Source organism: Amblyomma mixtum, chromosome 1 (genome assembly GCF_055824585.1).
Source record: "Amblyomma mixtum isolate Tamu chromosome 1, ASM5582458v1, whole genome shotgun sequence".
Classification (NCBI taxonomy): Eukaryota; Metazoa; Arthropoda; class Arachnida; order Ixodida; family Ixodidae; genus Amblyomma; species Amblyomma mixtum.
Window position 1 is genome coordinate 172,229,681 of NC_143012.1, and position 26,360 is coordinate 172,256,040.

At 47.1% G+C, this 26,360-nt stretch overlaps 2 pseudogenes; one reads left to right on the forward strand and one right to left on the reverse strand.

The window, feature by feature from the left end:
* Positions 1 to 26,360, reverse strand: part of LOC149369815 (uncharacterized) — a 52,890-nt pseudogene that overhangs the window by 23,879 nt on the left and 2,651 nt on the right.
* On the forward strand, positions 3,881 to 5,107 carry LOC149369816 (uncharacterized; annotated as a pseudogene).

The window sequence follows — 26,360 nt, forward strand, 5'->3', positions numbered from 1 at the left end:
TTTCCGGGAAAAAGTACTCATGGTCAGTTAAATATTTCTCTCTGCGAACTGCACTATTAAGTCGCCTCTGCTATTCCTTGAGTCTACGCCAAAGTCACCTACCGCCAGGTCTCCAGTCTGCCTCTCGCCTATTTTCGCATCACCCAATCTTGCTGGCCCCATAAAGAAGATATGAACCCTGCCACATTAATAAATCGCGTCGTGCCACCAATCCTGCTTGCCGCCCAGTCTGATCCCGGTCGCATGCTTAACGGCGTCGGAGCAGTCCGTGCATCTTACACAGTCGCAAAAGAATATTTTTTGAACATTATACACACTTAGTCAATTTATTTAAAAATCATCTAGAACTTGAATGCATGCTCTATTGGTTTTGAATAATTAGAAAATATACATTTAATTTTTTCAGCGAATATCACAGGAAGATATTCGATTTCCTATACCTAAGATTCGAATACTCGCACATCCATAGCAGTATAGCTGCTTCCCTAGCGCATCACAATCAAAGACGTTGTCTTCAAAGATGATATGTGCACTAAGTTTCGTAATTCTGCCAGGCTCACTGAGTACGCCACATTCCTACCTGCTGATTGCAAGAAACAAAAACTTGACTCTATGATCTCCAGCAAGCGTCTTTGAAGAGCGACATTTACTCACTGCTTTAAACTGGCACTTAAAATACTCGACGCCTTCCTTTTGTCGCCCTGCCTCTTTTATTTAATTTTGATACAGCACCAACGATATAGACAGACAACAGTTGTTCGGCAACCAACAGCTGTCTTACAAACGATTGTGAACTACTAGAATACGGAATGCGTTAAGAGCAAACTGAGAACGCTGCTGTGATTACAGGAGTCAAAGTAATAAGGCGCCGTCGCTTGAGGTCTCGCGATGCCCTTCTTATCTCTCCTCGACACTTCATACTAGGAGAGGGTTGTAGTGCAAGCGGCTTGGCGTGACAACAGGTGCAATTCATTTTGTGGCTAGTGCGGCTGCCCTAAGCGCCTCAGCTTAAAGCCACGTGAACACAATCCGCTCTTAAAAGTACTGCGAACGGCAGGGTGTTAATATATGAGAAACTTACCATGGTGTGGCCATATGTGACATTAAACCTGCTGGGAAATGCGTACACATTCGGGGGGGGTGATGATGCAGTCTGGCCTGAGGTCATCAGAGTAGGAGATATGCCCGATTGCAACGAAGATCTGCGGTGAGAATACTTGTCTGAAATCCAAGATGAGTGGACAGGGAAAAAAGTGAAAAGACTCGCATAGGTGATCTAAGAATACGTAAAGAATGTTACACGGCTTCCGGTAGCAACGTTTAATGTTTCGCTTTTGTGCGTATATGCTGCATCTTCCTGTGCGTGTCAGTATCGCATTACCAGCCGTGTAGTTTCCATTATTTTTTTGGCCATTGCCTATTCTTCAAGTTTGTTGAATTGCCCTTTCAATCCCTTCACCTCGAAACGGGCTTGAAAGGCTGGAATCAGCCGCCTTAGCGCTGTTGGTAGAGCACTGCACCCGACTTAGCGAGCGCCGCGGTTTTGGCAGTCTAGATTGCATACGTAGCATAAGAGGCTTCTCGCAGAGCTGCAGAGCGAGCTGTGTAATGAGGCTGCACGTAGCACTTGCGGTATCAGAAGGTGCCACGTCAGCCGCTATGGTCCCAGGTTGCGCTGGAGAAGACACTCAAAGCTAGGTTACACGGAGCATAAACCAAATCCTGAGTAGAAGGGTGAAAAGGTGCCGCCGTAGATTAGTTGGTGGAGCACCGACCAAAAGATGCAGATGTCGTGGTTTTGGACCACAGAAGCGGCAATCCGCAGTTGTGTTTCGGTTAAAAATGACTGCACAATTAATTCCCGACGATCAAGACAAAAACACAACATTCTCTTACCCTTTACTTGACATGAATCACTGTTGGCTTATTCTATGTCTATCGTTTCGCTAACTTTGTTTGCTCCGTCTCTAGTCTGCTAGTCTGCTAGCTAGCTAGTCTCTCCTCACGCACTAGTACATTGCAGAAAAAGGACGACAACAAGGAGAAAAAATAACGACAACTCACGGTCATTCTTTTATATGTGCGTATTTTTGATTATTTTCCGTGGCTCACGAGATGCACAAGTTTGCCTTCAGATAAACTATTTCTTTTTTTCCCGTATCCAGCAGAAGGGTCACTGATACACAGACCACCTGTCGACTTCGTATGTAGTCTTTGTGCACAGCATTCCACTTGTGGCAAACGTGATATAGGCCACAGCGGGCGATGTATCATTGAACGTTGAACGTCTACAAAAGCATCTCTGGTAGTTGATTCCCCATTTGGTGGAGGTCATTTAACCACTTTCGCCGTTGCTAGCACAAACCAGCATGCCACGTGTTGTTGAAACGAGCAGGGATGCTGTGCAAGTTCAGCACTTAAACGTCACAGAAGTTTTGAAGCCTTCCGCATTCACAATCATAAAGATAAATGTATCAGTTTGGTTTGGTTTATGGGATTTAACGTCCCAAAGCAGCTAAGGCTATGAGAGACGCCGTAGTGAAGGGCTCCGGAAATTTCCTGGGGTTTAAATCTTTAACGTGCTCTTATATCGCACAGTACACGGGCCTCTAGAATTTCTCCTCAAAAAAAAATTCAACCGCTGCGGCCGGGATCGAACCCGCGTCTTCTGGGTCAGCAGCCGAGCACCATAACCACTGAGCCACGGCGGCGGCGGAAATGTATCAGTGATCCTTCTCCTGCACTTGGGAATAAAGAAACAGGTTATATGAAGGAAACTTGTCCATCGCGTCAGCCACGTAAACAGAAGGAAAAATTCGCAGACGTAAAGTAACGAACGTGAGTTGTCGGAAACTCAACTTTTTGTGTTTTCTCTTTGATTATCAACCTTTTTTTCCTGGAAAGTACTGGCGCGCTAGGCATTACTAGCGCCTCGTATTGCGTATAAATGCCATTTTTTGCCCAATAAAATCTTTCAAAAGCCCAGCTTCCGTTGTATGTACTCTCCCCCTGTCCGTGTCTTCTATTTGAGCTGGTGATATCAGTCGCAGTGTTTCAAACTAACTACTCGACCAGCTGTCTACTCTTAAGGCTGCAAGTATGTGCACGATCTAGCGGCCGTGGTATGTCTCCCACGCGGTATGCTGACAGTGGCAATACTAACGAATGGGGCGGTTAGTAACTCAGCTTCAGGAAAAGAAATCGCAGCAAATACCTGAGCAGAAGATATCAACAGCATTGTTAGAGTTAGGAAAAAAAACGAAAGGGAAGGTTTGGTAGGCCAGGGCTAGAAAACTACTCTATTTGGGGGAAAGAGGTGAATGGACTGAAAGAGATAAAGCCAGATTTTGATTGGAAGTTGACCAAAAACTTTGGTTTTCCCGCCAGAACAAAAAAGAATCGGAATGCTCACTCCATGAGGTCGACGAAGGAGCTGTACTGCATGGGGTTGAGTGGAGCCACGCCCAGGGCCATGTAGGTGTGGCGCGTGCGGCTCTGCTTCGACCAAAAGTTGCTATCGATTATCTGAAGAGCGAAAAAGGACAAGAGAAGGGCAAGTGAAGTGCAAACGTTAGTTTTCCTGCAATCACTGTATTTTAACACAGCTGGAATGGCTACCTATACTTAGGCTTCGTCTGATGACGCGTCGCTCCGCGCAACTTCCGGGCTCGCAACATTGAATGCTTGCGCCCTGTGCCTCTTCTGCCGCAGCCGCAGTCTACGCTTGCAACCACCTTGACAGCGACGAAACCAATTATTTCACAAAAAAATGTGAACAACACCGCGCATGTGCAGCTGCCTCAAAAATCTTTCGCAAACTTCGTGCCCGGAGACCTACGTTGCTCATGCGCATGAAGTTAGATTGAAAGACTGTGGGCTCGGTGACTGCACCTCAGCGCAGCCATCTAATCCACGAATCTTTGCGATGCAGACGATCAACCAGCTGTTCTTCAGCCTACTGTTGCCGACCTTGGCAAGCATTCTTTTGGGTGCGTCGTTTGACTGCGCACCACCATGATCCAGTGACGAGCCGGGACGCTACCGCTTACCGCTCGTCAGCTGGCCGTCCCGGATGACTGCTGCCACAACAGAGGAACAGTGGCTGCCGGCGCCGAAGGAATATTGGACGGCCGTACCATCACGGACATCAACAGCTTCGCCCCATATAAAAGCACCCCCGCCACTGGCACCGTTCTGTGGGCTCGGTGACTGCCCCTCAGCGCAGCCATCTAATCCGCTAATCTTTGCGATGCAGGTTAGTAAATCATATGCCTTATTTGCCAAAAGATCAAGCAATTATGTTTTGGTGCAGTTCCCGAGCCCACAGTGCTGTGTTGCCATTGCCGCCGAGTGTGCCACTGTTGTTCATTCTTTGCTATTGTAATCAGGAGATATCGAAACTAACCCTGGTCCTAACGACAACAGTGCAGTACTCACCGAACTCCAGAAACTAACCGCAGGCCAAACCCAACTAATAGTCGAAGTACAAGGACTGAAATCTCAGCTCACTACTACGGATAAAACCATAACCGATTTAAGCAATCGTATGGCCGACCTGGAAACACACTACCAAGCAGTACTTCCCCTTCGAAACGACATTGAAAAGATGCAGGCTGACACAAGCAACATGGCGCGTATAATCCAGGAACTAGAAACCCGCAAAGATGACGCTGAAAACAGGTCACGCCGTAACAGTCTCATCTTCTGTGGTATCCCTGACACTACTGATAGCGAAACGTGGGAAGAATCTAAAAAACTAATCATTGATGTTTGCCGTAATAACCTTCAAATAACTGTGGAACCTCACGAAATAGAAAGAGCTCATCGCCTCGGTCGTCACTCACAAGATAAAAATCGTCCCATAATCGTGAAATTCACAAGTAGCAAAACTAAAGAATCCCTCCTATCAAATGGGCGAAATCTGAAAGACACAGTTTATAGTATTGGAGAGGACTTCTCGCATGCCGTTCGTCACGCGCGAAAACAACTTGTTGCATTTGCTAAAGCCAGGTCTGCCAAATTTTCCTTGCGATTTAAAACACTTCACATCGGCTCGAACCGTTATATTTTTGTCACTTCATCTAACACCGTAAAGCAACTCGCGTAGCAATCGTCCCTTCACCCTACACCAATAAAACGCCGGCGCGCGACACCCTTAAATGTTCCCTCAAATGTTCTCTCGTTTTCCGTGATATTCACTAACATCCGCAGCTTCCTCCCAAAGCGTGAACTCATATCCAACGTAATTTCGTCATCCAGGAGCAATATACTTATACTAACTGAAACTTGGTTAAACAGTAACGTGTTCGACGCTGAAGTTTTAACTGATTTACCCGAATTCAACGTCTACCGAAATGATCGAAAAGACTCACGGGAGGGCGGTGTTCTTGTTGCAATTCACCGAGGTATATCATGCTCTATTGCACACGTCACATCTGATATGGAATCATTATGGCTAATTATTCGCACTCCCCCTGTAACAGTACTTCTTGGCATTTGTTATAGGCCCCCGCAGTCAAATTCAAACTTCTGTCGACATCTGAATGATACTATAAATCATCTTGTTGTTAAATACCCAAATGCGCGCATTCTCCTTTTCGGGGACTTCAATTATCCGGACATTGATTGGCAGTCTTTAGGCACTTCCTCATTAACATGCAATACAGAGGCCAAGAACTTCACTGATGTATGTATAAATTTTACCCTCACACAGTTAGTCTCGGAACCTACTCACGTCACGCATGCAACCGCAAACATCCTTGACCTAATACTAACTAATAGCCCTGAGTACCTATTATCCATTAGTTATGTTGCAGAAATCAGCGACCATAAAATCTTACATGCTCTATTTTCATTTACCCCAGCTCAGAAGCACCCATCCAGAAAAACAATAAATCTTTACGATAAAGGGAATTACGATGCAATAACTGAAGACCTTAACATGTTTTTTTCAGAGTACCAATCCACATTGCACACTCACTCTGTTCACGAAAACTGGTTGGTATTCAAAAATAAGTTAAATACGCTCTCTAATATGTTTATCCCCAGGGTATCTTTCCAAAATAACCGCAATAAGCCATGGTTTACTAAGCATCTAAAACGTCTAGAAAACAAGAAGAAACGCATGTTTCGTACAGCCAAACACACTGATAATCAAGCCACTTGGGAAAAATGCCTTGCATCTGAGAAATCATACTTACTTGCAGTTCGTAGCGCCAGGCGCTCATTTTATCACACTGACTTACCGAAGCTACTAATCAGCAATCCTAGACAATCCTGGCAGGTTTTAAATCCTAAGCACACTCATAATAATACACTCATTAACGACTTGCACTAAGCGGTTACTGACCATGAATGCGCAGAACTATTTAATAACACATTTGCATCTGTTTTAACGAGTGAATTTGACATGCCTTCACAGTTACCATCGCTCAACACAGAAGCCATCATGCCAGCTATCACATTCTTCGCAGATGGTATCGCTTCCATAATTGATAACATGAAACTCTCATCATCAGCTGGTATGGACATGATTAATACAAAAGTGCTCAAAAATGTGAAATCAACATGTGCAGCCTACTTATCTTTGATTTTTTCGCAATCGCTCTCTTCAGGGATCATTCCAGATGACTGGAAAACGAGGACGGTCGTTCCAGTCCACAAATCAGGTAACAGAGATTCCCCCATGAATTATCGCCCCATTTCATTAACTAGCGTACCCTGCAAAATCATGGAACATGTCATCTACTCTCAAATTATAAATTTCTTAGACTCAAATGATTTCTTCCATTCTTCACAACATGGGTTTCGTAAAGGCCTCTCCTCTGAAACCCAATTAGCGTTGTTCCTTCACGACTTGCACACTAATCTTGACCGTAACAAACAGACTGATTCCATATTTCTAGATTTTGCGAAAGCTTTTGATAAAATTCCCCACCGTCGTTTATTAGTAAAACTTGCACAGCTGAACTTACATCCTAACATACTACAGTGGATTGAGAAGTTTCTCACTAATCGTTCTCAATCAGTGTTTGCTAACGGCCACCTGTCTAACAGCCTCCCGGGTACATCAGGCGTTCCGCAAGGATCTGTACTCAGTCCATTACTCTTTTTAATATATATATTAATGATTTACCTGACCACGTTTCCTGCAGTATTCGAATGTTTGCTGACGACTCAGTTATTTACCGCACTATTAATAACTCTCGTGATCAACTTAGTCTTGAAACCGATCTTAACAGCGTACTTAATTGGTGTAACAACTGGCTCATGTCCCTAAATCCTAATAAATGCAAACTCTTATCCTTCTCTCGTCGCCATAGCCCGCATCGTTTCCAATATTCCATTTCTAACACCTCGATTGATTCAGTATCATAAGTATCTAGGAGTCACCTTGTCTTGTGATTTATCTTGGCGCACCCATATTGGCAACATCATTTCAGCATCGAATAACACACTTGGTTCTCTCAAGCGCATCTCCGCCTTGCCCCTCAACACGTAAAATTACTCGCATATAAATCGCTCATCAGACCAAAATTAGAATATGCCTCTGCCATATGGAGCCCACACCAAACTGATTTAATTAATGCATTAGAAGCTGTCCAAAACCGTGCCACTCGATTCATCCACTCTTCATACTCATATGACGTCAGTATTTCTTCATTGAAAGCATTATCAGGACTACCGCCCCTTTTGTTCCGTCGTCGCATTTCGAGTCTCACCCTTTATCACAAAATATTTCATTCTTCCCTCAATCGGTCACCGTATATCACAGCTGCCGCACGCATATCTCACCGCACCAGTCATCCCCTACAAGTTGCCCGGCCACCATCGCATACTGCCACCTTTTCAGCTTCATTTTTCTTTCGAGCAGCAACGGACTGGAACGGCCTACCCCGTGACATCGTCAACATCGCTTCATCCCCTACTTTTCAAGAACATGTAACCGATCACCTTCAGTGCTAAATAATATTCGCTGTTTTGTTTGCTCATTTCATTAAAATACCACCCCTTATGCAATACCCCCTATACAAGGGGGCCTTTAACGTAAATAAACTGAACTGAACTGAAAAAAAAAAAAAGGTTCTGCTGTGAGTGTGCTCATGTGTTTCGGGAGAATGTCAGGCAGGAAACTGAGTTTATTTCATATTTCATGTGATCTATTGGTGCAAGCTGCCCAAATTCGCCTTTCCTGCAGAAGCAGACACGATAGATGCGTACAGGGTAGATTATACAATCACGTGTATGGTCTGCTGCGCATAGCCAAATATATAAACTGTGTAAGCTATCGTCATTTCATTAATTGTCCTTTATTTAACCTGTATCACGCAGATTATGATGTGTCCACCTCGCTTTAAAGTTCAAGTGCGCTCATCACACCGACGCATCTCTCACTGTTCTTAAAACAAAAATCCTAAACGTTAAAAAATCTCCCTTAATCTTTATTATACGAGTGAAGTGCATATTAATGCGAAACAATTACTAGTTTCATTACGAGATAAGCCGGTGGTGCGTGCGTGTGAGTATGTATGTGTACACGCGGAGATTACAGAAAATCCCAGCGATGGAAACAAAAATAGGGTGTTACCATCAAGCCGCCGCATGTTGCACAAGGCAACCCGAGAACCCCCACTTGAGACAATCCTGCGTACATCGTTACTCGGCGTACACTCAACACTGGCCTATCTCTAAGAGGCGCCAGTTTTTCCGACAACATTCATACCTGAACTGTGACGCAACTGTTTGTCGTACAGCATTACGGGTGGTGTCATATGATTTCGATTTCCATATAGCGTGCATGTGCTAGTCAAGTTGGACGCTAGCTTGCCATAAGGATTAGAACCGCCGACATATGTATCTTAAGTTGTATGCCTTCTGAGGCTATTTACCCCTTTTCTGAAGGCGCGGCTCAGGTGTATACCGAGATGTCAGGCAGTCACTGAGCCATTTCGTTTCCACAATACCAGTTTTGGTATCAAAATAGTGATGCAACTGCTCTTTGTACAGCTTTCCGGGTTTTCTCTTGTGCGTGCGAGTGTGTGTGGGTGTTGCGTGAGTGGTTTGGTGGGTCGCGATGCACCCTGGGACAGCAATGCTTTCACATTCCCAAGCATAAGCTGTCTGAAGTGTCGCTGCCAAATTTTTGTTTTCGTTGCTCATACTCTAGAATGTAAGAAAAATTACCCAGAAATCGCTGCCAATTTTTTGTTTTCATTGCTCATACTCTAGAATGTAAGAAAAATTGCCCAGAAATCGCTGCCAAATTTTTGTTTTCGTTGCTCATACTCTAGAATGTCAGAAAAATTACCCAGAAATAAGTTAGCTCCGACATGTCGTCATCCTTTGTTAACACCACACAAACTGAGCCGCCTGCATGGCTGCGAAAACAGCAGATGCATTTCGCTGGCACTCAGGCATTTTGCATGTACCTTCATCACACTCAGCGCCTTCCTGACGTGCGGGGTCGTGGCATAGTGGAGGTACGCGTTGAGGAACCCGAAGTGCGTTATTCCCTGTGCCCAGAGGGAGTCCAGACCCGTGGCGAAAGGCGCCGTCGAGCACTCCCGCTCGATGGTGTTGTCCCTGAAAAGAACAAGAAATTTATATGCACCACTTTAATGACAACGATCCGCTTTGGAATAAGAGCTACTTGAAAACTGGCCGTTTCCAAGCTCAGTATCCATGCCTCTGGTTTTTGTGATTGGCGCTGACGAAAGGCAGTATCGTCATTCAAGTTCGATTTCGTTGCTCCGCTTTAAACGAATTGCTGTGTTAGAAAATACGTTCTTAGTTCTCGTGCGGTATACTCTTCTGTAAGTGCGCCCATTCGTCGTGTCGAACCCAGTGTTTCATGCGATTCTGATATGTATGACACCCACTTTTATTTCATGACAAGTTTATTTCGGGTGAGAGCATGTTGTAATCAGAGAGATAAACAAAATTCCTCAAAAACAGTATTGAAAATTTGGCTTTGATCTATAACGCATGCAAACAAATCTTTTTCTTCATTAAAGGTATCACTTCAATTTCTACATATGGCTCTTCGCTTAGTGGCTTTATTTTTTCCAGAATTAGGAGAGAAAAACTGTGTGATATTTTTCAGTTCAGATTTCGGTAGAAATCGGGTTATTGTGAGAAGATTTCAACAATTCGGATGTTTTGAAGTCGTTCTTTTTTTCTTGCAGCTCAAGACTGTTTACTATGCTCGTTTTTGCGCGGGACACAAAATGCCGCTATTTTTTCCTGGATATTTCACAAACAGCATGGAGATGACTCCAACTACTACAAAGTACATCGCATGCATGCAAAACCGGCCTCTCTTGTACACTGCGAAAGCCGTCATTAAGCATTAGTACGATTTTAATCGGGCAAGTGCTCTGAAGCAGGACGTCATTAGCACGGACTTCGCTTCATACGATGGCGAATAAACGCTTGGTCAGTACCCATCTTCGAGCCTCTGTCCACTAAAAATTACTTTTTTTAGAGGACAGGCGTTTAGCGCCACACGTCACGTGGTTGCAGCCGAACAAACTAAAGGCATTTTTCTGGCCGCTTTACATTTCCGTGAAGGAATAGGAAAATTAGGTGGACTGATTTGACTTGTTATGTTCTTCTTGAAATTTCCCTGACTCTTCGCGTATTTTACGGATTTTATGGTTATATTTAGGTCCTATGCGTTATATACACAAAAAAACGAAGATAATATGATTGCAAAGACGTTCTCTTTTAGAATCCGATAGATGGGCGTAGGCACATGTTTACATTGTCTTCCTTTTCCATACTGCATTGCAGCATATTGAAGACCGAATCGTTTGAGGGTTCTCGCTTCCTGTAGTCGATGTTTGTTTCCCTTATCGTTTAACTGCACAGCGTAGACCGAGGAAACGAAGAAATTCGAGGCGCCTGATAATGCCTACTCGATGGCCTAGAAAAAAACAGAAGTAGAAATGATTTCATCAAACTGTTCATTCATACTCTAGAATGTTCAGAAGCGAAAACACACGGGGCTGTGTTTTGCAATTGCCTTGCCTTACACTGCATTATTATTCCAGCAGTTGCAAGTGCCGTCTCCCAACAGATGCCGTTTCTAGTTATGTGGTACAACTAACGACCTCAAAGGCGCGAATTACTTTTCAGTCATTACGCATCTTAAGTCCCTCGTTATCGCATTATACTTTCACGGCGGTCGCTATAATCATGAAACCAAATTTTATTCCTGTCTTTAGGTTTTCTTCTCTTCAACGCGATGGCTTTAAGGATTCTGCTCAGCGGAGGAACGGCGAGAAAATGCTGGGTGGTGTAAAAGGTAGGAACGCCACACGTGAGGCGGCGGATAATATTGTGAATAGGTCGGCACATGACTGAAATGTCATTATTACATGAAGTACTGTCGCCGTTATCTTTATCAGCCTGCCTGCGCCCTCTGCTCGATAAACGTTTCTCCCATATCTCTCCAAATAACCTTGTCCTTTCCCAGCTGCAGCTTTCCCATCTTAATATCATCCGCTCGCCTTACTTTCTGCCACCCCGGCTACAACTGCCTTCTCTTGGAATGAAGAAATGTAAAGCCAATTAACTACACTGAAGAGAACATTGGGATGGGATGGGATTCGAACCCAGCCTGCTTGGATACCTAGTCGGACACACTAGTGCTAGGCCAGAAAGGCACGTTCATTCGACTTGGAGAAAGGGAGGAATTGTGTGTTTTCTTCGATAGTGCCCATGTCTGCGAAGTGATATGCGAAGGGGACCCCAAGCCACTGAAGGGAGCCATTAAGGATATCGTCTATAATATCGAATACCGGATTTCTTCTTCCGAGTAAAGGCTCACGAATGTGCTTGTATTTTAGCATTTGCAGAAGGTGATGGTTGGTTTAAAGTTTATTGGGTTTGAAGTACAAACGCGACTTAGGCTATCAGAGACGCTGCAAAGGAGGGCTCCTGATAGTTCTGACCCCCGGGAATCTTTAACGTCCACTGACAGTGAACAGTAGACGGCTCTGTAGCATTTTGCCTTCATCCAAAAGGCGACCGCAATGGTCGGGGTAAAACCAGCGGCTTTCGGATGAGCAGCCGGGCATCATAACCACCGGGTTACCGAGGGGGCCAAGGTGATGGTATTTCAAGAACACTTACAGTTGCATTGTTTAAGTTCCCTTAATTTCTGAATCGTTCATTATAGACCAGAGCATTTTTTATGCTTGCGGTTATAAACACTTGCCGTGATGCCTTCATGTACTGTGTTAGCAACACAGCCTGAAGCTGCCTTATGAGTAACAGCATCAATAAATAAAAATAAATAAAGAGGTAGATGTCAGGAGGAAAGGTTGCAACTTGCGGCCATGAGATTTTGGGACTGTGTTTCAAAAGTTATTTTAGCCTTATTTTGAAAATCTCTGCGAAAGCTATTTCCGATCGCATTCTGCTGTAAATGGTGCCGGAAAAGTATATGTTTCGAAAGGAATTTTCAGCGTTTGACAATAAGCATTTGAGGATGACATCGACTCTGACGTGAAGCACAAAGCGCTATGTTTCTTTTCGTGGTGACGGGAAGGGAGGAGGAGGTGAAGTGTCTTGAACGCTTAATGTTCTCCTTTCTTAACCATGGGGTAAGCGAGGTTTGAAATTTTTCGTGTGCTTTTTTTTAGCGCTCGTTTCGCCTGTCCAAGATCGCGATCGGAAGTGCCTTTAAAGCTGCAGACTGGAAATCCATGTGGCGCGCACAGTCTGCTACTAAAGCCGCAGTTGGACAATCGTACATTACTAGTAAATTTCCACTGATGTGCATGCAATCGATGTGCATAGTTCCAGCTAATCAGACCGCCTTGAAAGAGGGAATTCTTGTAACGCAGCATTTTAGATTACGGTGAATAAGTCGTTCATCATGTGGAGATATTTTTAACACTAGTTTTATTAGCTCACGTTGTTGGCCGGCGTTCGCGAAAACACTGCACAGCTCTTGGAGACGAACGCTCCGACGACTTCCTTGTACGAAACGAGTACTAACACGTTACGCCGTGTAAGTGTTCTAGTAAGCACTGCCTTCTTCGAAAGACGCACACTCCGTTTAGACTTTAGGCTGTAACGGTGCCCAAGCTAGAGCACCTCTTTGTGCGGGCTTCTGCGCCTGGAATTTAGGCCGACGTCAAATATGCAGACAACCATTTTCCACATGTGAGTAAAGCTCAAATACCAAGAGTGGCACCGTCCTGCGCTTCGTTTTGTACCTTATCACGTTTTCATTCTGCACCTAACCGGTACCTCGAGAAGTATGAGTAATATACGGCGAAGCGATAAATGACCCATACGCCTACTCGCTCTTCCTACATCTACACCACAAAAGTGGTTCATCACAAACAATTGAAACCAAATGGCCGAATAGTTTAGCACTTAATCGCTCTGTCCATCATATTAAATGTCTAGCCTGCTGTTTGAACCGCTCCGTGTTTTCGAGAAGACCATTACCAAGGCTTCGGGGCGTACGAGTGATTGGCGGAGGAGCAGTGTCATTTTACGGGCGCACTAATTGCGTAACTTCCATTGCGTTGCCAGCTAAGTGTGTAGGAGTATAGGAAGATGCTATTGGCGTCAAATGAAATGCGAACAGTGGTGCACGTGGCCAAAGGTACAGTTTGCGGCGTATATCAATCGTCATCAGAGAGAGGCGCGCTCAACCGGTTTGCCATGGTTTATAGGTTCTGTTTTAATGAATGTTCGTTTTCTCTATTTCCTCTAGAGCGCCACATGCCTTCTTTCCACCGATCACGAATTCCGAAGGGAGTTAGCGCTGGCAGCTGCAGCTGTGGCCCGTGTGAGTGTGGTTAGTGCTCTTTACTCCCTGCTCTGAAGCGCTTTGATTTTGCCCTGAGAATCGCCGTGTGATCAGCGCCTGGTTGTGATGTGAAGAAAGAAAGAATTGATCGGGCTGCGGTCGTTTCTAATGTGGCCTTTCATGAAACGGGTTTTTCTGGCAGTGACAGTGCGTAGCGCACGGCCCGAAGGCAGAGCACGAGTAGTTTTTCATTACTCTCACGATGGGTAGCAGCGTGTCGCTGCAAAGGTTACAGGTCGCCCACATTCTTCATATAACCTAATCTTCCAGGCATTACGTGATGAGGGAAGGCCCGGAATCTTACCGCGCGCACATACAGCGGGCGACAGGCATGGATCAAGTCGCAGCAAACACAGCCAACATTATACGGCTCATAAGATAAAGTACACTTTTCAGTCGTGCGGAAAGACATCTCCTATTCGACGCTGCCTACACGAAGCTACTCTGCGAAGTCGGCTACCGTCGCTGGAGCAGGCGGTCGCAGAAGCAAATAGGAACCCAAGACCTATGTTTGCATGAGACTGCGCATGATGGTCTACGGAGGTCTGGCGCTATGTGATGTTGTCCAACGAGTCAACGTCTTCGACACGTTGGGAGTAGCGTCAGCGAACTTAAACATCCGACAATGCCAGGTGTGTTTTTCCTGCCATGTGCAAATGTCGAGACTGCAATATTGAAGGAAGGGTTAATTTTATTCAATGGCCGTCATATTTAGTATTGCTACGTGAAATAAAGCCCTTCTTTAAGTTCGGTATGATTTCTATAAGCACTCGGCCCATAACTGTTTTTTGTTCACTGTTTTCCCCATTTAACCGTCTGTGGTGCTCGCAAAATTATATTGTATGCCACGAAATTATCGTTTCTTGCGGCTCCCAAGATGCTCTATGGGCCGCTATATACAAGCTAGGTGAGAGAGCCTACGCGCTTCGGACTTTTCTGCCCCACTTTACGACTACATTCCTCGGCCAGTGGCAGCTGTTGTGGCCTCTGGAGGCGATTTCATCAAGTGCTGAAGCAAGATGGCGAGTTGTACATCTGGAGGCCGTCAGGATTACCCTTTCGTTTTGCGATCAGCAAGAGCACTGATGGTTCGCCAAGCACGTGCGCATTTCGACTTCACTGACACCTAGAAAAGGCCTCCCTGAGCGTCAACCAGAAGTGTGGTGCGGAGGTTTTGCAAATCACTGTCGTTACCATGAACAAAATCTTTTTTTTTTAATTCTACATACGGAGAAAGTAACTGGTTCGGCGCACATTTGGTTTCAGGTATAATAATGCAGACGGGAACGCCGTTGTGTTATAGAAAGGCTTTTCTTAATTTATGCAATCAGGTCCCCCTGTCTTCGTTGATATCGCAAACCAGACGCTGGTAACACGCAGATTTTGGAATCAAAATAAAAGCTCTACAGGGCGGGTGGCTAAGAGCGCACGCTTCGTGCACGGGGGCAACTGCCGCTACCTTAAGCGATAGCGCGATGCGCCAGTTGAGGTCGGTGTAATGTGACGCTCCAATGGCAAAGCAAGAAAAGGAACGTCAAATAAAGTAGAAGCGAAACTTTCGCAAACCGAATCCGGGCGCGGGTCTCTTATGGCGACAGCTAGAACGCAAAACTTCACTCAGAGGTACTTTTCGCCATCCGCACCGCTGTTCGCATTTCATTGCATGCCGATAGTATGCAACAGCAAGCAACGATGTTAAGCGTAGTAGCGTTTGTTATGGATTTCGCTTTAACTAAGCACAAGGAGTCGCATCACCCAAGCACAGCGGATCATCCCACACTGCCATCCACGAGCGCGAATCTGTATTGCGCTTCAGATATTTTGAGATTTTTGTGATGTTTGCAATATCGTCACACAAATAAGCTTAGGGTGATGAAATAAGTGTTCAAACCGGAAGTAAATAGTTGCAGGTAAATATATTCATCCAATCTTTTTGTTCTCAAGCCACTACCGCAACTAAGCTCCGTGAACAATGACCTATTCGAAAATATTTTAGGAAATCTACCTTGTGTAGTGTGCCAACTGTGACAGGTTCCGCTACCGCCATGCGCCGACACTGCGCTGCGCCTGACGACGACGAAGTTATGCGCCGACACTACGCTGCGCCTGACGACGACGAAGTTCCCCCGCTCTCTTCTCTCTTGGTGCTGGCTACGCCCGTCGACGCTGTCAGACCCTGCACAGCGGTTCGGTCTCTTGAGGACGCCTAATAAACGCACCCCTACAATTGGTGCAGGTGCTGGGTTCGTCCCCTACCAACCTGGAACTCCGGAGCCGTACGCTGCCGCCTGTGTCAACCATGCCAAATGAGACTGCCCCAACACCGGCGGCCAGTTCAACCACCGTCATTTGTTCTGGCGCCATCCGGCAGCGTGACCCTGCCCTCTTCAGTGGCACTGCCGACCAAGATGTTGACGACTGGTTGTCATCGTATGAGCGAGTGAGCAGCTACAACAAATGGGATGACACTATCAAGCTGAGTAACGTCATCTTTTATCTCACGGACGTGGCGAACCTCTGGTTTCGAAACCATGAGGCGGACCTACCCACTTGGCCCGTATTTAAGAAGAGTTTTGCGGAAGTATTCGGCCGCCCTGCGGTGCGCAAGCTCCGTGCCGAACAGCGCTTACGGGACCGCGCTCAACACACCGACGAGACCTTCACAAGTTACATTGAGGACATCGTTGACCTCTGCAAACGTGTCAACGCCGCCATGCCAGAAGCGGACAAGATCCACCACATCCTCAAAGGCATCGCTGACGACGCATTTCAGACGCTCCTCGCGAAAAATCCTACCACCGTCAGTGAGGTTATTAAGCTTTGCCAGAGCTACGACGAGCTCCGCAAGCAGCGCGCTTCCACACGGCGTGCCGGTGTCTGCGACGAGGCCCTCTCTACACTGGCCCTGGGCGGTACTTCTCCTGAAGACTCCCCTCTTCTCAACCAAATCAAAGCCTTCGTTCGTGAAGAGGTCGCTCGCCAGCTGTCCCTCATATCACATTTTCAAGACCCCGCCCGCCAAGTTCCTGACTCGACCCCGTCTTTGGCTCCTACCATTCGCCGTGTCGTGCAAGACCAAGTCGCTGACCTGCTACCGTCAAGCCCTGTGCTCCCGCCTGTGACAGCCCCTCTGACCTACGCCCAAGCAGTGGCCAGGCCACGACATACGCCGGCACCCGATTCCTACCAGGCCGCCCCTTCTTTCCGTCCGCCGCCGCCGTCTGAGCCCCCGTCTCAAGCTCCGTTCTCAAGAGTTCGCCCACATCCTACGAATCCCTGGCGTACTGCGGACAACCGACCCATCTGTTACGCCTGTGGTCGGCCCGGCCATGTCGCGCGGCTTTGCCGCCAGCGCCTTCCGCGTTCTCGACCTGATCTGCGCTCCTACCCGTACGATGCCGAACTATCCTCGCCGAGAAGTCCACCTGGTCCCCCCTTTGTTTCCCCTGATCGCCAAATTTACACCACTCGCCGATCGCCTTCCCCTCGACGCCGTTCCCCTTCTCCGATGCTGCGACGTTCTAGCTCCGCACTTGAGGGAAACTAACAGCCGCAGTTCCGGTGGCAAGAACTGCGCTTGTTTCGAACTCCTCAAGTCCTCCGTGTCGTCCCGCTAATGTAATCGTAGTGTTCGTGGAAGGTGCCAAGGTTCTCGCCCTCGTCGACACGGGCGCTGCAGTATCTGTTATAAGTGAAGCTCTATGCCGCCGACTCCGCAAAGTGACTACCCCACTTTCTGACTTTTCGCTTCGCACCGCCTCATCACAGCGCACTCATCCCTCAGCCGCATGTACGGCCCGTGTCCTCATTCAAGATGTTTTGTACACCATCGAGTTTATTGTGCTGTCTCACTGCTCACACGACATCATCCTGGGATGTGACTTCCTTTCGACCCATCGTGCCGTTATTGACTGCGCTCGAGCTGAAATCGCCTTTTCTCCGCTGTGTGACGCTCCCTTTTGCGACGTACCTACGCAGTCTGCCAAACTTGTGGTCGCGACTGATACCGACATTCCTCCGTTTTCTGCTGCCCACGTACCCCTCTCCTGTGCCGGCGTCACTCATTCAACTGTTTTCTTCACGCCTTCCGAAACCGCTTCCCGCCATCCCTGCCTCCTGCTTCCCTTTGCTGTTCGGACGATCGACCATGGACAAAGTGCAATTTACGTCTCGAACCCATCTTCGTGCCCGTCAGCAGTGCTTCGAGGTGAATGCCTCGGGCGTATTGAAGAACTTGATTCCTGCCTTCCCTACCCTATACTTGATACCACCGCTTCCTTCGATGTCGATGTGCTCAGCTCCTGTGATGTTAAGAATGATCCACCGCCCTCCGACGTCTTCCACCGTGCCATTGACGCTGACCTTCCACCCGCGCTACGTTATCAACTCGTCGCCCTCCTCCAGCGCTTCAGGTCTTCTTTCGATCTTCCTCAGACTGCCTTGGGCCGTACGTCTGTCGTTGCGCACACCATCGACACCGGTACACACGCCCCTCTTCGCCAGCGCCCCTATCGTGTCTCGGCTTCTGAGCGCCGCGTCATTTCTGATCACGTGGACGACATGCTCCGTCGGGGTGTCATACAGCCCTCTCACAGTCCCTGGGCGTCTCCTGTTGTGTTGGTAAAAAAGAAAGATGGTTCCATCAGGTTCTGTGTTGATTACCGCCGGCTCAACAACATCACACGCAAGGACGTCTATCCCCTGCCACGAATCGATGACGCCCTGGACTGCTTGCAAGGAGCTCAGTATTTCTCCTCGCTGGATTTGAGGTCAGGTTACTGGCAGGTGCCTATGGCTGACACTGATCGCTCAAAAACTGCCTTCATAACACCTGACGGCTTATATGAGTTCAACGTCATGCCGTTTGGCCTTTGCAACGCCCCGGCAACTTTCGAACGCCTGATGGACACCATCCTTAGTGGACTCAAGTGGGAGAGTTGTCTTTGCTATCTCGATGACATCGTCGTCTTTTCTGCGGACTTTTCTTCTCATCTCATCCGCCTGGAGCGCGTTCTGACTTGTCTTACTGACGCTGGGCTCCAGATGAATTTGAAAAAGTGCCGCTTTGCTGCCCGACAACTCACCATTTTAGGACATGTAGTCTCTAAAGACGGCATTCTTCCGGACCCCGCCAAACTTCGTGCAGTTGCCGAATTTCCGAAGCCCACCTCACTGAAGCAGCTCCGTAGCTTCGTTGGCCTTTGCTCGTACTTCCGTCGCTTCATCTTAAATTTCGCCTCGATCATCGCTCCTCTGACCCAGCTACTCGCAGGCAGCTCCAACCTCTCCGCTTGGACGCCTGCTTGCGATGACGCCTTCGACACCTTGTGCCACCTTTTGGTTTCGCCTCCTATCCTGCGCCACTTTGACCCGACTGCGCCTACTGAGATCCACACTGACGCCAGCGGTATTGGACTGGGTGCCGTTCTCACCCAACGCAAACCTGGCTTCCGTGAATGTGTGGTCGCCCACGCCAGTCGGACCTTGAGCAAAGCGGAGGCCAACTATTCTGTTACCGAACGAGAATGTTTGGCCATCATTTGGGCCATTGGAAAATTTCGTCCCTATGTCTACGGTCGCCCGTTCTGTATAGTAACCGACCACCATGCCCTGTGCTGGCTGGCCTCTCTCAAAGACCCGTCAGGCCGCCTAGCTCGCTGGGCTCTGCGACTGCAGGAGTATGACATTCATGTCATTTACCGCTCCGGCCTCTAGCATAATGACGCGGACGCTCTTTCCCGCTCGCCGCTACCTAGTGCTTCATCGCCTGCTCCTGTGTCTGCTTACGACTTGTCCTCGCTTGCCACTGCCGACATGTCAACCGAGCAGAAGAAAGACCCTTGGATCGCCAGTCTTATTAACTTCCTTTCGAGTCCTACGAATGATAATTCGTCCCGTTCTCTCTCACGTCAAGCCCGTCACTTTTCTATTCGGGACGGTCTCCTCTACCGTCGCAATTACCTGTTCGACGGACGCAAATGGCTCCTAGTGATCCCCCGCCATCTACGCACCGACATTTGCGCCGCTTTTCATGCGGACCCACAGTGTGCCCACGCCGGCTTGTTGAAAACCTACACGCGTCTGCGTCTTCGATTCTACTGGCGTGGCATGTACCGCTTTGTTCGCCACTTTGTGCGATCTTGCCCATCCTGTCAACGGCGTAAATGTCCGCCTCACACCTCGCCTGCTCCACTGCAGCCGTTACCCTGCCCTGCCCGCCCCGTTTGACCGCGTTGGCATAGACCTCTACGGCCCCCTCCCTCCCACTCCCGCTGGTCACCGCTGGATTATCGTGGCCGTGGATCATCTCACACGTTATGCTGAAACGTGTCCATTACCATCTGCCTCCGCCCGCGACGTGGCTTCCTTTCTTCTAAAGAACCTGATTCTTCGCCATGGTGCTCCTCAAGAACTGCTCAGCGACCGTGGACGCGTATTCCTGTCTGACGCTCTTGAGGCCCTCCTCAAGGAATGCCGCATTATACATCGAACCGCTTCGTCTTACCACCCTCAGACCAACGGCCTGACCGAGCGTTTCAACCGAACCCTCAGTGACATGCTGTCTATGTACGTCGACGCCAACCACTCCAACTGGGACCAAGTTCTTCCCTTGGTCACCTACGCATATAACACTGCGACACAAACCACCACTGGATTCTCTCCCTTCTTTCTTTTGTACGGCCGCGAGCCCCCCTGCACAATGGATACTCTTCTTCGCTACCGACCCGACATTTCCGAGTCCACGCCACTGTCCGACGCTGCCAGGTACGCCGAAGAATGCCGCCAGCTTGCTCGCTCGTTTACCACGCAGACCCAGTGGCAGCAAAAACATAACCGCGACACTTCCGCGGCCTCTACCTCCTACCCTGCCGACTCCCTTGTGTGGCTCTGGGTGCCTCCCACAACTCCCGGCCTTTCGCGGAAACTGCTGCATCGGTATCATGGTCCCTACCGGGTTCTCAAGCAAACATCTCCGGTCAATTATATTGTTGAGCCTGTTGCACCCGCTGCGGACTTGCGCCGCCGTGGCCGCGAAACCGTCCACGTCGACCGACTGAAGCCGTACTACGACCCCTCTGTTCTTCCTTCCCCTTAAGACGCCAGGATGGCTCCTTTTCACCCGGGGGAAACTGTAGTGTGCCAACTGTGACAGGTTCCGCTACCGCCATGCGCCGACACTGCGCTGCGCCTGACGACGACGAAGTTATGCGCCGACACTACGCTGCGCCTGACGACGACGAAGTTCCCCCGCTCTCTTCTCTCTTGGTGCTGGCTACGCCCGTCGACGCTGCCAGACCCTGCACAGCGGTTCGGTCTCTTGAGGACGCCTAATAAACGCACCCCTACACTAGAAAGAAATGAAGCCTTGTCGTACAAAGCCAGCTTCTTTATCTATCCACTACTAGGGATCCCTTTCCTTGATCATAATTCTGTCACTCTTGATTTCTTATGGGGTTTTCCTAGCTACACACTCTACGCGAAAACGAAAACAGAGTAAACCAGTTTTCGATGGGATGCGTCACCTTTTGTGGTATAGAATGCAGCGACAGCTTACAGATAAAAGAATACCATTACCCTCTCTTCAACTAAGCACGTTCGGATCATTACTTTCTTAGCCCTAAATGAATGATCGGAAATCGGCTTTCTAAAAAAACGAATATTTTTTCGCCGCAAATGTTAAACGAAATGGCGTAAGACACGAAGGCTGGGCTTAAAGGCAACCATTGCTAAATACTGGGCCAGACAAGCTTCCAAAAGACGCGCTGTTCAAAGTGCCTTGTTATGATTTACTCTTTGCAAACTGACTACCCTCTGCTGTTCTATACAGTTAGTCCATACTGCGTATATAGGAAAGCGAAACTGTCATTCCTCATCACGAGACGCTCACTCGATGGCAAAGGACACGCCGAACTCGGTGATACCGCCAGCGCTCGCCCAGTTCAGGAAGGCTCTGGCGTTGGCCTCCAAGCTGCCGGCCCCCCATGTGAGCCGGTTGCTGCCTTCCGCGTAGAGTGAGTCGAAGAAAACAATCGTGCACACACCGTCGGTGGGCAGCCGAGTGTTGAAATCGAGCGACAATCCGACAGTGCACACCAGTGGGTGCACCGGTAAAGGACGCTCCGCTGTGAAAAAAAACAATGTGGCGTTCAGTGCGACAAGAACTTAGAGCTTACTCAGCAATATGTATAACCTCTCAGGCTCTACTCGCCGCTCCTCTCGAAGTTCTGTTGCCTAATGAAAGATAGAGATGCACCTAGCTGGCATCAAACAGTTTAGATTATCGACAGGCTGAACTGAGACGTGACTGATGGGCAAAGGGCGCACGACAGTAGGAGCACCAATAAATGCGCAGTAGCTGTATTCCATCGCGGAAGACTATTTTCCCGTCCTCAGGTGAACGGGCCAAGTGTTGTTTCCCTACAACGACACCATAGTGGCGCAGAAATTCAGCTTTACCAGCCAATTCATTCTATCCTATATGTACGAGCAATTTCCGATTGCACAGTGTCAAACACACATTAAGCTCAGGGACCCGCACTACCGATAAGGACAATATGTTCACAATTTCTTTTGCATTATTTCTCTGACCTTTCGTTGTGCAACATTTGTCACTCACTTAACTGTTCACAGGAAAAAAATCTCACGGCCTTGCTTACTTGGCTTCGCCGCAGCCAGCCACGTTTTTCTTCGTTCTACCTTTCCGATGCCTTTATTTTTACTGTCTAGTGCAGGCACATGCACAATATTGTATATGCTGCGTGCAATACGAGAGTATCTTCTACAGGGTTGTCTAGCCACGTGCCGCAGGTGGTATAGAAACAGTTGCTGACGAATTCCAGGCCGAGTAATCGTTTCTATGTCCCTTTGTGGCATATGTCGACTCTAAAAGAACCTAGCAGCGTTGAGGAAATATCAGCTTATGTTTGCAAACATTGGCGGGCAAATATTGGCTGAGCATTAGACACAAACTAAGCCGCACTTCTGCAACAGAAACTGTGCTGTTTACAAGCGCCCTGAAAATGTACATTTATGATCGACACAAGTGATCACAGGATAAGAAAACAGCTTGGTCACCAGACGAAAGAAGAAGCTACATAAAACGGGCCGCTCTTTCGCCTATCTTAATCTTGTGCTTACAAAATATTTTCTAATCGTAATCTCTGCCTAGCACCAAAATAACCTGCCTACATTCTGTAGAAAAGCGCAGGTTAGTACTGTATGTGAAATATTTTCGATATAGAGATAAATGCAGTGGTGCGTAGGATTTGTGTCTTCTGCAGGTAACGAAAAAGGCACGTAACAAAAAACAAGAGTGCCAAAGATACGTATCAGTACCGAAAGAAGCTCTGGGATTTAACAGAACGTTGACGAAACCCAGAAAGCCCAAAAGTTAGCAGAATGCAAGAGGTGAAAAAATGTAAAAGCTTAGGCATACAGAATAAACATTGAAACACCGTGATAAGCAGTTGAAATAATTAACAGAACCGATAAATAAAACCGACAAACAGAAGATGTAAGGTTAAAATGTTAGCAGAAAAACATGTCACTAAAAAGTTTTAAAAATTCGGGAAATATCATTATGATCACTTCAATCGCAATACCAAAGTGCCTCCGGTTTTAGCCAACAGTCGTTCTAGGTATGAATTATACGGTGAAAAGAGAAGTGGGGAAGGCAGCGGGTTTCACTTGAAAAGGGTGATCTCTACGGAGAATATTGCAGTGGGTGATGGAAAGAACCGTCTTGAAGGGAATAGATGTTGAAATATTATGAGATTTGTAAATCGAGCATGTTTTGTGACGATGGGAAATGTTATCTCATTCAGCGCGAACATCTTACGCCATGACGCTTGTTGAACGCAATTAATCTTAAAAAATGAAGCGAACATCGTGGTTTGGGCATCAGGAGTATGATGGCTTCCATAATGTAAGGTTGACACGGGTGCCAAATGGCTGAAATGTCGTTAATCTTGGGAAACATTAGCTTGACGTAAGACACTTTCGGAAGCTGCTCAGCGCGATTTCAAGATTTGCTTTAGGATGCCTGGAGTGTGGTTATAAGATGTTCCAGGTGAAGTCACATTGAACAGAAACACCCAAGCACTTGTAAATAGTACTTGTCTCTGCTTTTTTGTGTATAAGGAAGTAGTTGGCTCGGGCGCGGCAGCTTTCTTTTAGAGTTGATTAACGCCTTAGTCAAGATGAACACAAAGTGTTAATTGAATCGAAACCATTTTTAAAGTTTGACGGCCGGAGTCGCATTAATATTGCACATAGCTCAATCTGGGACGAAATGTAATTGAGTACATCAATAAATATTAGAAACAGCACGGAACCAAGTGCAGTGCTTTGTGGTTTACGTGTGCGATGAAAGAGTTAGTATCATTGACAGAGAACTGCATGCCGAATGACAGGATGTCTTATGCCCTTTACAAGGCGCACCCTGTATGCATGGCTCGCATGCACAGAATTGGCAAAGTTACTCTCATATTGACTGTAGAAACTGAGTTACAGCACTTTTCATCCGTTTCGGTCAGTGGTTTTACTGAAAAAGAGGTGCTATTTTGTACCAGTGACTTCGTGAAGACCTCAGATCAAATGCGTATTAGTACCTCAGTCTTATCGACATATAAGGAAACTTCCCATAAAATTAAAAATTACTTTACGCAGTACTGTGTAGTAGTTCACACAAGGAAAAGGCTAAAAGCGAAGGAATTTTTAAAACCAAAATTTTCGGCAAGAATTGGTCCCATCACCTTACCCCGCGCTTGTAACACACTGAAACAGCAAGAAGGCGTATGAGCTAAATACGAAAACTCGCTAATTATTAAGGCGGAAGCCTTTAATCCCTCATCGTTGTAAGCAGGCGTTGCGACAAAAATGTCATGCTTTTCAATTGGTCAAAACGGTCGTGACCTCAGAGTGCGCGAATTTCAAATGGGGCCAATTGTACTTTGGCTAGTAACCACCCAACCAATTAAAGGGATCGTATAGTGATGCTCCAAGTTAGCGGGACTGAGTTAATTGGTTACTTGAACAATTAGCCTAATTAACCTTTCTAGTCAGACCAGATAAATAAATAAAACCGAGTAGGAAATTGGCCGAGCTCGGGAATCGAACCCCGGTCTCGGGAATGCGAGACGAGCACGCTACCACTCCGCCATGCCAGCTCAATGGTTTGGAATGAATAAAGGCTCGTCTAGTGATTACGGTGTCTTCGTTCATTCCCATCTTCCTCCCATCCCGTTACGACGAGGTTTAGGTGTCCACCAAGATATGAGAGAAAGATACATTTCCTTTCCTAAAAAATCAATTTACCGACGAGCAAGGCATAGAGCCGAACGGGTGATGGCGTTCAATGGACTCCCTGGCAGCGTTGCAAGACGGTGTAGCGTTTAGCTCTTAGAGGCGAAGCTTAACACCTTAACCACACATCAGTGACACAAGCAGCAACGCCACGCTTAAGGCTTTCGCCTCACCGCATTTTAGGTCAACAAAGTGCCCCCTGATTTTTGATCGGTAGCATTCAGCAAAAAACATTTAGAACGTTGTGCACCGTTGTCCATCTGGCAGCTTATGCAGCTGGGACAACGTGAGTATCGCTATCCTGAAATGGGCTTACTGATGCTAGAATGTCGGGGTAGATACTCAGGTGCGTTAAGTTAGGGAGAAGCCTGTGGTGAGGAAACTGTTGAAAAGTTTTGAAAAATTAAAGAAACAAAACGTGAGCGCGCAGTGCATCGTCTATGGAAGTTAGTATATCGTTAGTAAACACAAAGTTGTGGTTGTCACATAAGAATCTTTTGCAGAAACTATGGTGATACTGAAAAATATTGTCTATTCTTAGAGGTAGTAACTCCAGTTTCTATTGCGTGCTCATAGAGCCCAGAGATAGTGCAATGATCGAAATAGATCAGTAGTTGAGGGGATCGCATCTTACGCCAGATTTGACTGTGAGCATTACTCTGGCGACAGGCCGTTACGAGGAATTAAACCAGATCGTAAGCATTGTGGAAAGCGTGGATAATACTTCAGAAATATTCCGAGCGTTTTTTTTTCAGTAACTTGTTAGAAAAGCAAATGTGATCCAAGCTGGTCGTAACAAAAAGGTTAGCGAAGAAAAATCGCAGCTCCACTAAAGAATACTCGCGGCATAGAAAAATCATGAATAGAATGGCGACAAAAAAGCGTCATTTAGGAATTTGATAGGAATCATGAAGCTTGGCATCATTACCAGCTGTTAGGGTTGTATCACAACTTAAATGCGAATAAAGTAAGCGCCGGAATCAGCGTGGGTTATTGTTTGCATCGTTCGGAAGACGACGGTATGATATGAACAACGAGTTATTGGAAGCATTCGTTGGCATTTTTATGACTGTTATGCACTCTTGCCATGGAGTTGCAAGGTTGATAGCAACTGCCTACCAATACAAACGTTTTTGCTTGTAGTTAGTTCTTAACCGAGGTCGTTGAGCCAAAGTGCGCTTTTACTGCACTTTATTGTGACTGCAGGTGTGAATCAAGATGTAAG